At 43.6% G+C, this 15,000-nt stretch overlaps 1 protein-coding gene across 4 annotated transcripts in view; it reads right to left on the reverse strand.

Moving 5' to 3' along the window:
* LOC147013045 (protein ELFN1-like) overlaps window positions 1–15,000 on the reverse strand; it is a 258,139-nt gene that overhangs the window by 158,607 nt on the left and 84,532 nt on the right. The window lies entirely within an intron of this gene.

The raw sequence follows: 15,000 nt of genomic DNA on the forward strand, positions 1-15,000 counted from the left end.
ATGGAGGAGACGCACGCACGCACGCACGCACGCACGCACGCACGCACGCACGCACACTGCCTTTTATTAGTATAAGATGATGTATATATATATGTATATATATATATATATATATATATATATACATATATATATATATTAAACACAATGTGTGTTTGTTTGTGTGTTTGTGTGTTTATTTGTGTGTTTATTTGTGTGTTTATTTGTGTGATGTCTGTCCCCTTTCAAAAGGATGATTTAAGAAGGGTTTTAAAGGTCAATCTTTTAACACGACTGTGTGCTCACTGCGCTCTATTTTTCAAGATTAAAAACATTTTTCACAAAAGAGTAATTATATCTCTTATTTTGGAAATGTAGACAGTGACTTGCAATTGGGCTTCAATAGATCCAATGTACAGAAGAGTTGAAAAAATACAGAAGTACAGAAGAGAAATAATAAATAAATACAAGGTGCATGGAGATGAAATTCCCTGTACGTGACGTGTAACGTGCACAGAGTAAAACAAGAATAAAGCAGATAAAAGCACACCTGAAGGGATTCAGGCTGGGGATTCAGTATTTGGCATGCTCACGAGGCTGTACCCTCAGAATGAAAGGTCCTTGAAGATAAAGAAAATTGGGTTACATTTACACACATAGTGTTTTCAAATAACACTGTTTCTTGCTACAAAACATCATATCTTCCAGTATCTGAATATTTCGAATAAAATAATTCCAACCCATCATTTTTGATGGGCTTTTATACGATATGTGTGTATGTATGCAAATAAATATATATATATATATATATATATTAAAAATATATATATATATATATATTTTAAAAAATATATATAAATATATATATATATATATAAAAAAATATATATATATATATATATATATATATATATAAACAACTCCCATGCTCTTCCAGCTAAAGAAAGCTGCATAAAGCAACCATGACAGGCTACCCAAGGTAAGCCCTTTGCCGTTTCAAACCCGACCCAGAGTTTCTCCATAGCTATAAAGACACTCACAAATCGCACAGCGTTGTGACAGCAGTTGATGAAAAAAATCATTTCAAGGGAGAAAAAAAAAGATAGCTCCAGCAAACTATACCACTGAGGTTGTTTGCATTGATCAAATTCTCCCAAAGAGAACTTGATTGAATCGGGAATTGATTTTTTAAATAATTTTTTCGTTGCCCGATTTGAACAAAACTTGATACTGCACACCGTAGGCGGATGGTGAGTAAGGTGGCCCTAAAATTTTTGCGCTATCGTGTACCGTTTTGGCTGTATTTCGGGAAATAACATACATACATACTGTTACGGCTGTGGAAATTTGCAATACACCAGAAAGGTTCTCAGGTGAGATATATCGATAAGTTCATGTGTAGTTAGTCCACACCCGTTGTTTAGAGGGAATATTTGTGATTCCTCCGGGCTGCGACGCTTTGAGTTAGCCATTTTTCTTTCTCTATCGTTATTTTGGACCATTAAGCCGCCAACAACTCAAACACCACCACCTTCGCCTCTTTACCTCCACAACTCCATCCCGCAAACATCACTTCACCGCCATTCTCGAACGACGCCCGCCAACAACCAAACCACCACAGCGCAAACCCCTCACCACCTTCGCCTTTCTCCTTCCACAACCATCAACCACACCACCAGTCAACACTGAACGTCGTGTTGTCCAGGGCCCGTTCGGTAATTGTTGCCGAGCCGCGAGTACAAATGGATGCCTTTACGGGAGAGGAAATTCGGATCAGGAGAGGCTCATACCCCTTTTTGCCTGACCAATGGCTAAACGTCGGGTGGTGTGGCCCCGCCCCCAAGCGCGATGCATGTGGAGTCCTTTGCGGAAGGAATTCGGATCAAGAAAGGCTCACGCCCCTTTTTGCCCAACCAATGGCTGAACGTCGGGTGGCGTGGCCCCGCCTCCAAGCGCGTTTTGATCCGCGAATTAGCATACACGCTCCTCCTCCGGTCTATAAAGACGCGAGCACAAGGCGACTCGCGTGTGTCGAGTTGGGGCGTGTGTTGTGTTGTGCTGTGCTGTGCTGTGCTGTGCTGTGCTGTGCTGTGCTGGTCGAGTCAAGAGGAAGGTCATCGTTGAAGTTGTCGTTGCAGGGATCGGACGGCGAAGGGGACGGAGCTCGGAGTTGAGGTCAAGGGACGAGTCGCGGCGTGAAGCAGGGACGCAGAAGAGGGCTCAAGGGCAAGAGTTCGCCAGAGTTGGGTCGGTCCCACGATTCCCCTCTCCCGACTCCGAACATCAACAATTCCCCCCCCCCCCATCCGCGATGAGATAGCGCCGGTAACCCCGTTCGTTCCCCAACCCAACCGTGGTGCCGACCAACACGTGCCTGCGCAACGCACGCCAAAGGAGCTCACCGACCATACCAGGGGCACGGAGTCAGGCCCGCCATCGCGCCACAAGGGTGCGGGTAAGACCGCTTCGGTCTCGTGGACCTGGCCGATCACCCAAGTCCCACGTTCATTTGGTCCGCGGACCTGTCGCCTCCTTGCCTGTGAGGGTGGCTTGTATTTTCTTTGCTTTTGGTGTAAATGTGTGTGTGGCGCCAGTCTATTAAGTAAACCCGTATAAGTGCTTGTACATTACTTTATTCGGTTTTAACTCTGCGTTGTGTTCTTACTGTATGGCTGTGAATACGTGCTTGCCTTGTGTGTGTGAAATAAAAGTGCTTGTCAAACTGTTTCCCATTTCGTTGTGTCCTTTCCTCTGGTTGACATTTCCATCTTGCATCACGTAAGGGATTGGTAGTGGGTGTAGACACCCAATAAATAATCTGAACCGTCGAGGTCGACGATAACTCCACTCGGTTATCCCTGCAGCACGGAACGAGCCGCTTTAGCGGTTCATGTCCGGGGTCCACCTGAGGCGTGGTACAACTCCTCGGGACGCTACCCGCGCAGGTACTTAGGTATATCGACATTCGGCGATTCACCCTATTTCGCGCGGGTAGAATGCGGACTGGGTTGTGGTGAGGTTAAACCCCCACCCGTGGCTAGCTCTTTGGCGGTAGTTCCAAGAGGGTCACGACTGAATTGTCCGTTCCGGTGGGCGACGCGTCGGGATTTGAGTTACGTGGCTGATCGCACGCCGGGCGGGCGGAAATTCGTAACAATACATCCAAGATGGGAGTTTTAGTAATATATATATATATATATATATATATATATATATATATATATATGTAATTTGTATAATCACATAAGTGTGTGAGAGAGAGAGAGAGAGAGAGAGAGAGAGAGAGAGAGAGAGAGAGAGAGAGAGAGAGAGAGAGAGAGAGAGAGAGAGAGAGAGAGAGAGAGAGAGAGAGAGAGAGAGAGAGAGAGAGAGAGAGAGAGAGAGAGAGAGAGAGAGAGAGAGAGAGAGAGAGAGAGAGAGAGAGAGAGAGAGAGAGAGAGAGAGAGAGAGAGAGAGAGAGAGAGAGAGAGAGAGAGAGAGAGAGAGAGAGAGAGAGAGAGAGAGATATCTGCTACATCAAAACATGCAATTTGTCCCTGCTTGTTCAGGTGAAACAAGTGCATCTTGTCCATTATTTAAAATTACTGTGCTTTGGACGACAGTAACATGCCTGATATGTGTCCCATTACATGTTGCACACATTTCTATGTTCAATCTGTCATGATCAGCATTGCAGCCAAAGTTATGCTTTTCATTCGCAGCTTTCTGTAAAAGTTGTCATTCCACGATAACTCGGAGACTATTTTGATGGATGTGATGGACACTGCAGCCAGTGCTTTGAAGGTAATTTAGACATTTTTCCAGAGTGCCCAGTATAGCATATTCCTTTGTTTGTATCAATTTTTAAAAATCTGATTATCTCAATTTCTTCCACATCGCTATGCATCTTCCCAGTTAGTCTTTTTTTAATATTATATCCTATGTATATAATCACATTGACAGTGAGTCTGTCAGGTTGACAATGACATTCTTCCCATGACTATGACATAGATTTGCTCTCCACGCTCATCTTGCAGTACAAATACAGATTCTTCCAAGGCTGACTCACAGCCTCAGTCTGAGTCTCATAGAACACCTGAGAAAAATAAAGTGAAGCAGTATTGATCCTTCAATTCCAGTTGGAAGATGCAAAACTTTGTTGCTGAAGTCAAAGGTGTGTAACATGATATTTTCTGGAAGTCGATTGTCTGGAATGGACAGCGAGAGAGAGCAGAGTTCCCGATTTGCCTGGTTTCCTTTTCTGTTCAACATGGTGGTGTGAATGATGTGTGAAAGCACTTCAAAAGTGACAACTATGTCACAAATTCGTCAGCATCCAACAAAAAAGCAAAGCGAAACAAGTTTAGATTTGGAGAGCACAATACAATCCACCTCCATCCATAAATGAAGAACCTCACCAAACTCTTGCTACGGTACTTCGTTCTGGTGGAGAAGATCAAATTAGCTGACATAATGAAGACCAAGTTTTTTGACATCAGGAATCAGGTGAATGACGACAATCTTAAGATGGATGAAGATGCACGTAGGCTGCTCAACACCACAATGGAAGATGGTACGGTACCCCACGTGACCAAATTCATCAGCCGCGTCCATCAATTCTATGCTAAATTCGTGAAGATCATCATTGTTGACTGATCTGAGAATCTTCAATCCTGAAGAGCGCACCACATACAATGGTTTTCCAATATTGCCGTCTGCCTGGCGAATCACTTGTCTCTGCTGAGGCTTGATGAAAAGCTTGATGTCCTGAAGACTGAGGCTGTTGACTTCCAGATGGCAGACACAGCTGATCTCCCTCAGGACATGAGTGTTGACACCTTCTGGGCAAAGCTTCACAAGGTAAGAGGAATCGATTCTTCCTCACAAATGTACTCCACTTTTCTGATTCGTGCGTAACTCTTTCTCCCTGCAAGCATTGCCGACAGTGGGTGCTGCATTTCTCTGGTCCACAATATTGACTCTGGGGATGGAAGTCACCTGGAGAGCACGGTTGCATTTCTGCTGACGTTCAAGATAAACATTGACAATGACTGCTTCACTCAAAAACCTGCAGCAGAGCTTCCGAAGTTGAACAAATCAGCTGTTTGTAAATACAATGCCGATCATGGTAGCTATGGCCAGCAGTGAAAGTTTAAGCCACAATTGAAGCCAATCCAGTTGCTGATCTGAATGCTGACGCCGATCCGATTCATGCTGATGCCTTTGTTAGATGACAACATTGCATTGTCTACTTTTAATTTACATGGCATTAATACGTAAGATGTCATTTCATTTCCACAACAACTATTTCATTTTGTCAGAATAATATATTTTTATTCCAAGTTATCATGTCTGGCGACTGTTCCAGCTGTAGCCATGCTGTTCAAACTAATTTCAGTCATATGTCGAAAAAGGAAACAATAATCGACGAGTAACGATGACGTGAAGAAACAGCACAATGATAACCAACAACGTTTAATGTGGAACAGCATAGGGGAAGGTCAGCACAGGGTATGAGAACCAGGGTGGTGATCCAGTCCATCTTTCCAAAGATGGTCACATTTCCCAGTGTAATCTTACATCATTTTTATTTATTACTGTAAATGGTCAAATTTCGGAGCAATTATTATTACCTGATGTGTTGTAAAATAGTACCTAAAAACAATGAGAATACATGAGAGCTCCTAAAACCCTAGAGCTTTTGGTGCCAGAAAAAGGGCGCTGAACCCCACCTGTTATGGCCTGGCTCGTGCTAAAGTGTTCACCCATCCCACCTAGCCATAGCTCAGAGGTTGCCACCCCCGATCAAATTTGTGGCTGGATTGTACGTAATTGCGTGCAATAGCAGACTGTCCTGTTCTCAGCAACCGCATTTTCCTTTTGTCTTCTTCCCATCTTAAAATAAAATTTCGCCCAGTTTCCCCAATATTTCTCTTACCACAATCCTTGTTGGCAGTGAAATATACCACCCCCGAGTTATCACCAATTTGAATTTCGTTTTTTAATTTAGTAAGAAAGGTGGAGATGGTGGCTTATAATCGACTCCAATTTGAGCACCAGGCATTGATTTGCTGATTATTTCCAAGAGTTCTGGGTAAGAAGGTAGTACACACCACCCAATCATATCCAACTCCTTGCGTTTTGCAATGTTCGGTTTCTTACGTCCAGGTAACAAGCCCTTATTGTCACCATTGTTCCATAATACATTCTGTACTCATTTAAGCTACTTGATGACAGAATTCCTGGATGATGACGTCTCCCACGTATGGGCTGTGAGTGAAAGAGCAACACAATGTTTCGGGAAAATAGGATGACATTAACTAATAATAGGTATCCACAATCATCCTTGACCATGTTATGGAACGTCAGCCGAGGCCCTCATTTGTTTTACTTCTGTCCTCACTTTTTCACCTTTATTTGCTTTTCAATTCATTTTCTCCACAACCACTTGAGAGACTGACGCAAAACTTTCAACATAGGAGCGCCTACCCAAGGAGAATTTTTTTTATTTTTTAAGTTACTGTACATGATGATTGGATCGAAAATGTGGTTGCTGTTCCAAAAAGTCTGTTTTCTGCAGGCATGTGTTGCAGGGTGTTTCATGTCTCAGGAATAAGTGGCCTCGACCTCCCTTCCCTCGGCCAAATTAAAAATGATGAGTTTATTGGTGTTGGTTGGTTTAATGGACACAGACATCTCCAAAGATCCACAAAGTTGCCAGTGGACAACTTAGTGGTTCTGAAATGGCCTCCCTGGAAAGGTAGTGGCAGCATAAATGGTAGATTACTATAAATTGGAATGAGATAGGTACCGGGAAGTGTTGGAGATCGAGGGATATGGAGATATGTTGTTGGATATGATATGATATATTGGAGATCGAGGGATAGGTATCAAGACTTGGTGGTCGCTTGAGTATGGATGGGTGATTGGGTACTTTTATCGTGATTGTAATGTCTATGAGAGAGTCTCATCAAAAGATAATGTGTGGTCAGTGTTTGCTCATTCTTCACCCTAAAATCACCTTCGTTCACCCATCCCCCAATCCTCCCTCCCCCAAACCCAGTTTTTAACTAATTTTAAGATCCTGGTTATATCCCTGAGTTTTGTGGGGCACACAAACTATTTAGTCAATTTCGTCCAACATGAGATTACCTTTTTTAACATTCGCTATTGTTGTTTAACACTAAACTGAAAGAAATTTGGAGGAAACCCAACATCCTTGAGGCATTCTATGCATATTACATCAGCTGCCTCAACTAGCTCGGCCTCTGGGTAGGCCGCGAGCGAGGCCCCAATGACCTTTAGCTAATAAAGGTGCTTATAAATGAATGAATGAATGCATATATATATATATATATATATATATATATATATATATATATATATATATAATATGACAGGCTGAGTCAATCCTACCTGGTGTTAATTCAATGACCTGACAGGAGCTTGAATGCAAGACCCAAGGATCTTAAGCCAATCAGCTTAACTGTGAAGCCAACACCAGGCCTTACTGATGAATGATGTATTCTATTGCTTATCCAATCTTTCTCACCATCAGATTATTCGTGGACTGTATATGGATTGTGTAGAACTTGTATCTCGGGGCCTTATATGTGATTTCTCCCGGGCATGGTTTCAAGTGTGGCATGTGATATTGCCCCTCCAGACAACCTTATGGCCCAATTGTGACCGTTTTCGATCCATAACCCATTTCTAATGGTTGCTAGCATTGTTTAAGACTCGTCTGAGAGAGGTTTGGAGAAAATTGGACGTATGCATGTATAGTTACACATGGCGGTGCATCAGCTGAGTCGCTGTTCCACACACCGACCAGAAACATAAATTATTACAACCAGAAATTAATAAATTCTGTCCAATGATAATGGCATAATAATATTAACATAACAAAATAATAATATTAATAACGAGAAAACATCTGAAAATGCAAAGTTTGTCCGCTTTGTAATCTGCCTTCTTGTTCTTCCATATGCTAAACGGTACCTTTGACCTTTTGACCAAATTATTTACTTGTCTTCTCCATATTCTCATTATAAAGCTTTGTTGAAAATGTGACAACAAAAGCTCAAATGTTTATTGAAATTTCAGGTCAATTGGATGAAAATTGACGATTTTATGAAATGCTGACCTTTGAGCTTTTGACCAAATTATTAATTTGGCTTCTCCATGTTCTCATAATCAAGCTTGTTGAAATTTTGATGACAAAGGTTCAAATGGTGAACAAGTTATGGCCCGGACAGACAGACAGATAGACAGACACACACACACGTGATTGCAAAACCCCCATCTTCCACTGCACGGGGGACAGGCTAATACTAACGTTAACAATAACTAGAAAGCATCTGAAAATGCAAAGCCTGTCCGCGTCTGCATTGTACTCAAACTAAACATGACGAAAACAACAGTTAAAAAAAAATTGTACATTATATTAATTTGTGTTCTCCACAATCTCATAACAAAGGTTTGTTGAAAATTTGATGACAAAAGCTCAATTGGTAAAAATGTTACGGCCTGGGCATACACACTGAATCTCAATGGTAAACAAGGAATTTGATTAAAAAAAAACATTTATGGCTGGTCTACCACTTCACCGACGTCATCCTTACAATCTTTTATTCCTCATTTGGAGTAGAATGAGATGGGTCAAGTTTCAAATTTTTCTGATTAGTGGTTTCAGAGATATAATTTTTCATTTTTGATTTAATCCAAGATGGCTTACATGACCTATGATGTCATAATTATCATTAAAATGCTCTCCATGGGCTCCGACCCTGAAAGAAAAGACAATTGGACAAGTGGTTGCTGAGAATTTTTTTTATATTGTAAATAATACATCAAAAAATGCCAAAAAAAGGGTCAAAGAATAACAAAAATATAAATATAATTTAATGGATGTAAGCCTGGAACTTCTAACACACTTTTCTCCGAACATATTCTGTTGATCGTTCCGAAATATTCACATTATGTGTTCCATGTATTTACGCAGGTGATAGCGGATTCAAAAAATCGAATATAGATAGAATTTTCAAAGAGGGAATCGATGACGTCACAATCAGCAGCGTTTGGCGGCAAACCGACGGCCGGGTCCCAGATGACGTGCTTTACTTAACTAAGTCCATGAGTTCAGGACATTTGTTCAACTCAACATTTACGACTTTTATCCTGCCATGTTGTTAATCTGTTGATGGAGGTAATGTAGAAACGATGAATATGTCAAATCGTTCGTGTTACTCATCCGGCATGATGTGTCAAGGCCAACAATCTATAGCGACCGGTCTCAAACGCTACCATGGGAACCCAGACACGCCACCAATATGAACTGAGCTGTTGAATCCGGTGCAAAACATCCAAAGAAACTACCATAACCGAGTATTGTGATCCATCCTGTCCCCTATAGACGGGTATCTGCTAGTAATAATAATAATAATAATAATAATAATAATAATAATAATAATAATAGTGAAAATTATTTTACCAAAATCATTCATTTGTCTTCTCGATATCTCATAATAAAGCTCTGTTGAAAATTTGATGACAAAAGCTCTAACTGTGATGTATCCAGGTTTGATATCCAGGTAAAACAAATATTCATGGTCCACCCATGTTTTGCCTCATGCATATTCATGTTTTGCCTCGTGAATATTTATGCTCTGTCCATGTGTTGCATCATCTATGCTGCAAGCGGGGAGACTTGCAAGTTGCCTATCTGGCGTCATCTATGCTGCAAATTGCCCTATCTGGTGGGATATGTGCATGTATCTGGAAAAGGCATGGTTTTTACTGACACACTTAGAGTGTTTAAATTTTTTTAAGTGATTTAACCATTTGCAAATGTTGGTTAAACTTCCTGGAGCATTCTTTTTCAATAATCGAGACACGTAGACCATTCCAGGATACGAATGGTAAAAACGTGACGGCCTGGACTGACACACACACACACACACACACACACGTGATTGCAAAACCCAGTCTTCCGCTGTATGTGGTACGGGATAATAATAATAATAATAATAATAATAATAATAATAATAATAATAATAATAATAATAACAACAAGAGTGGGAATTGCTTTGCTATACATGTTGCCTTGCAATCCTTTGCATATTTTCAAAAGGGCATAACATAACTGAAAAATTGATGAAGTGCCCTGAAACTCGAATTCGTTCTGTAACTTACAATTAAGCCATGCACCAAGTTTCAGTTGGATATGTTGAAGGGTATGGAGGGGAAAAAAGTCTGAAAAACCACAGGTGGGATGGACGGATGGACAGACAGAGAGCAAACCCACAGTCCCTCCAGTGAAACTGGTAGTGGACTAATAATGGAAATTATAATAAATAAAGGATAATAACATGGGGAGAGTCTAAAACATCATCGGCTTAGTGAGTATGAAAATGTATAATTAAGGTGAAAAGGAGTTTGGAAACAAATATAACTCAATGATGTAGATATGTACATACATATTGTTGCGAATCTGGAAGCCATGTGCACACAACATACAGGTCCTATAGATCAGTTATATCGGTAAGTACGTGTTGCCAGTTAGGGTCCCGTCCCTGGTCTAATGGGTAATTAAATGTTCATGTGCTGTGGAGTTATTGTGATAGGGTTTTTCTTTTATTTTTACACACCAACATCAACGCCGACCACACCGCATCACCCTCACCTTCACTTCGCTTCCTTTACCTCACTCTGGCCGACGTCATGGTGGGTGGAGTTCAAGGAGGAGCCGCATGGCGGCCCTTGACCAATCAGCGTGCAATGAGTGAGGTGACCATCGCCCAGCCAATCGGATCCCGCGACAGGAGGAAAAGGCTCCGCGTGATGTCACCACGCCCCCAGGGCCAATCGAGGAGCTTGCCGCCCGTTTTGGCCAGTGAGAGAGGCAAAGAGCGATTTTGCGCGCCAAAACCAGCCAGTGAGAGAGGGAGGGTCGAGAGGAGGCGACCCCCCCCCCCTCTGAAGAGGGGGGTAAAATTATACGTGCGGTCTGCGCGTTCGTTGATCTTGTTCTAGCAAGAAGTGCGCGCACGGGTTGTAGTTCTGGCAAGAAGTGCGCGCACGGGTTTCTGAGAGTTCTGGCAAGAAGTGAACATCTGCACGCAGGGCGATTGACTTCTGGAAGCATCTGCGCACGGAGTGGTCAGTGCCAGAAAGGGTCTTCTCCTGCCAGCTTTCGCCCTGCCAACTTTGTTCACCCGAGCCCGGTCGTGAGGGCGTCTGGATCGTCCGGATCGTGCTGGGGGTCCAGTCCTGCCCCAAGGACCTGGTCCTTGAAGACCACACGAGGCAGACAGGTCCGAGACAGGCCTCAATAAAGACCATTTGGTCCGATTATTTTGGGTGTGTGCGTGTGTGTGTTCGTGGCGCCAGTCAGATAAGTAGTGAATGGTAAAAGTGCTTTTTGCTTGTACATACGTGCATTTCTTTCATCGGTTTAACTCTGCCCTTGCGTGCTACCCTTGTCCCCCAATTATTATTGTGAATAAATACCCCGATCGTTAAATGTTTCAGCTCGTTCGCGTCCTTTCCTCCATTGGCTTAGCGTGCTGCGTGTTGGGAAATTAGCCAGGCTGTTGCCGTTGTAATGGGATATTTCGGACTGACGGACCTCGGCGATCAAATCACTCGGATCGCACACGGTTCGAGTACGCTAAGCGGCTCGCTCCGTACGGGTGCCGTTGAGGGTGTGGAGACTCGGTAAATCGCCACGTGGTCTCTAGGTATTTTGAAAATTTCCGAATAACCCTGTACCACGTGGTAGAAATATTGACCCTTCACGGTCCGATAAGGGACCCGTACTTCTCGGACTTTTCCGAAAAAGTATGATCTAAATTCCGGGCGATCGGTCGAGCCAAATCTACTGCTCCATCTAGCGGTCGTGCTCACAGCCGACGCCCGGCTCCGCAACAATATGACCAATCTTCCCCCTGGCCACTCCCACAAGGAGGGGGTGTGTCTAGTCTATTAAAAATGTGCAACTGTACTGTACTGTACCAGACTGCATTCATCGTCAGGTTGGGAATTGAACTCTGAGGAGACATAATATCACTATCTCTCTTGCAGCATATTACCGAAATGGTTAGTCATCTAGATTCAATCAATGCATGAAAAAGGGAAGATGCTAACTTAACAAGATGATAATTCAAATTGTCTCTGTTGTTCACGATGTGAAATATCGGAGGAATCATAAGAATATGACAATTACTCTTTGTTTTCCACTTTGGTTTATCAATTATAAATCCACAATTAACGTTTGACTTCGACTTGGAATCGTAAAGTCCGCTTCTTAGCATTGCGGAGCAACCCATTCGAATGTAAGCAATCGTTTTTTTACTTATTACAAATTTAGACTTTTTGTTGACAATAAAAATTACTTCACCTGTAAACTGTTGAAGAAAGAGCTCATAATGAACATTCATTCTTCACTTACTTGATCTATTTAGCAGCTTGCAGAATGCAAGTGAAATCCACTTCATCAAATACATCAAGCTTGTATGTCCTCACGCAGGATGCACCCAGCATCTGGATTCTGCTTGCAGTGGACAAGCAGGCCGAAGCAAACATACGACTTGTATTTGTTCTTGTTTGAGTAGTTCGATGAGTTGTTCCATTGTAAACTCACATGTCATGTACACAAACCAACATTTAGCATCTGGTTCACACAGACAAAACAACATCACATGACCACCTATATTGCCACCCTTTACAGGGTTGCACTTTTGTTTTATAATTGTCACGATATTTTTGTAATACAATGCAACAGGCAAGGGAGATTGACCATGTGCTCATTGATGGTCGCTGGAGGATGATCCAGAACTGTAGGGACAAAAAGAGTGCTCTGCTCAGTGATCCAGAACCAGCTCGCAGACTTCCTCAGTGATCCAGAACTGGCCCTTAATGGAGTTCTCTCACCCCCCTCTTCCTGTCCAGGCTGGAGTTCCTCAAGGCAGTGTTCTGGGCCCTGTTCTTTTTCTGGTTTTCATCAATGATCTCTCTGACCCTCTGGAAAATACTATTTATCTCTTTGCTGATTACTTCACCCTCTGCCGTACCATCTGTCATCCCTCAGATTGGCAATCAGTAGCCTCTTCACTCTCTGCAGATCTGGATAAAATTACAAGCTGGTCCAACATGTGGAACATGTCTTTCAACCGTGACAAATCTCACACTCTCACTATGTCTCTCGTAAAGGACTGTTTGGAACCCCCCCCCCCGCCCCCAAATACTTTCTCAACAATCCTTTTGAAGAAGTCCTTTCATTCAAGCTTCTGGATCTCACTGCCTACCATGATCTTTCCTGGGAAAGCTAAATTTCCAAGCTGACCTCCAAAGCCAGTCGCCGACTGGGCATCCTCTGTTGTGCAAAGTCCTTCCTCGGCCCACCTGAGCTCCTGACCACGTACAAAGCTTTTATTCACAGCCTGATGGAGTACTGCTCTCCCCTCGGGGCTGGGGCTCCCACCTCTCATCTTTCTTGGCTTCACACTGTGGAAACCAAGGCATTTAGGATCATTGGTATCTCCCGCGATGAGGCTGAATCTTTGGGTCTCTCACTCTCTCACCGGAGGCAGGTCGGTAGTCTTACTGTCTTCTTCTGTCTGCACTCTGGCCTCGTTCCCTCCCCTGCTCTGTCTGCGATCTACCCCCCCCCCCCCAATTTCCGCAGGGCACTCAAGGTCTGCCAGCAACCCCCTTCTGGTAAAACTACCAAAATCATGAATCACTGCTCACCTTCACCCTTTCATTCCTCTTTTCTTTTTTCCCCATCTTTGGAACAAACTCCCACACTCTCCTCCATCCCACTCTTCCCTCCAGGTCTTCAAGACAGCTGTTTATCACCATCTCATATCTTCCCGCATCAAAAACCACAATCTTTTCTCCCCCCTCAAATCCACCCCAAACCCACCTCCTTCACGTTTCCTGCTTTCCTTCCTGAAAGTCCCTGTAGTGTCCATCTTGTTTACCCCGTGTTCCCCGCCCCATCCCTCTCCCTTCGACAGATCTCCTAATGTCTCTGTTCCCCACTGTTTTTTTTCCTTTCCTCTCCCACCCCTCTTGTCTCCTGCTCCCCTTGTTGTACATTCTGTGTATTAGCTCTTATACAAGCCTCGACAGTGTCCACAAAAAAAGGTCCTCAATACAAACCACAGGTTTGTTGTAGCAACTCTGCAGCTCAAATCTAGGAGAATGGTACCATCCCAGTCTAGGCTGGATGTTGGCAAGCTCAAGGATGAGAGGAGTTTGCGACTAGGCTGTGTGGGGAATTGGGGAGTCTGGGTGGTTTGGGGAATCCTGAAGAGTTGTGGAGTGCCTTCAAGACCACCATCCTCGATGGTGTCAGTGGATGTCTTGGAACTCACCGGAGGGCGAAGAAGAATTTTGTCTATCAAGAGACACTGGACACCATTGACCAGAGTCGCAGGGCCAGGCACAATGGCAGAGCTGGGCTGTTCAGGAAGTTGAGACATAAAACTGCACGTGGGCTAAGGGTCGACAAAGAGGCATGCGAGGAATCTGTGAGGGCATAGAGCATCACCTGTGGTCAGGTGATTCTCATCCTACTTACAGGGGAATTTTTGCATTGCTTTCCTCCAAGCCCATCCCTCGTTCTACTGCAGTCAGAGCAGTCAGTGGTCGGCTCTTGAGAGAGGAGTCCGAAGTGAAGGCCTGCTGGGTCAGTTACTTTGAGCGGCTGTACCAGGCTGATCCACCAGCTGTTGAGTTGGATGTCAGGGGTGTTACTATCCCAATTACTGACCCTCCAATCAGCTGTGATCCACCTTCGTTTGTGGAAACACAGGCTGCAATGAACCGGTTGAAATTGGGCAAAGCTCCTGGGATCTGTGGCATCCATGCAGAACTTCTCAAGGCTTGGGAAAATGCTGTTCTCACGTCATTGCATGCAGCTCTGTGCTCTGCCTGGAACACAGGCATCATCCCAACTGACTGGAAGAGGGGCCTTGTTGTCCCTCTCTGGAAAAGGAAGGGTGATCGCCAAGACTGCAACAACTACTGAGCGGT

Source organism: Eptatretus burgeri, chromosome 14 (assembly GCF_056783735.1).
Source record: "Eptatretus burgeri isolate ZD-2024b chromosome 14, Ebu_testis_v1, whole genome shotgun sequence".
NCBI lineage: Eukaryota > Metazoa > Chordata > Myxini > Myxiniformes > Myxinidae > Eptatretus > Eptatretus burgeri.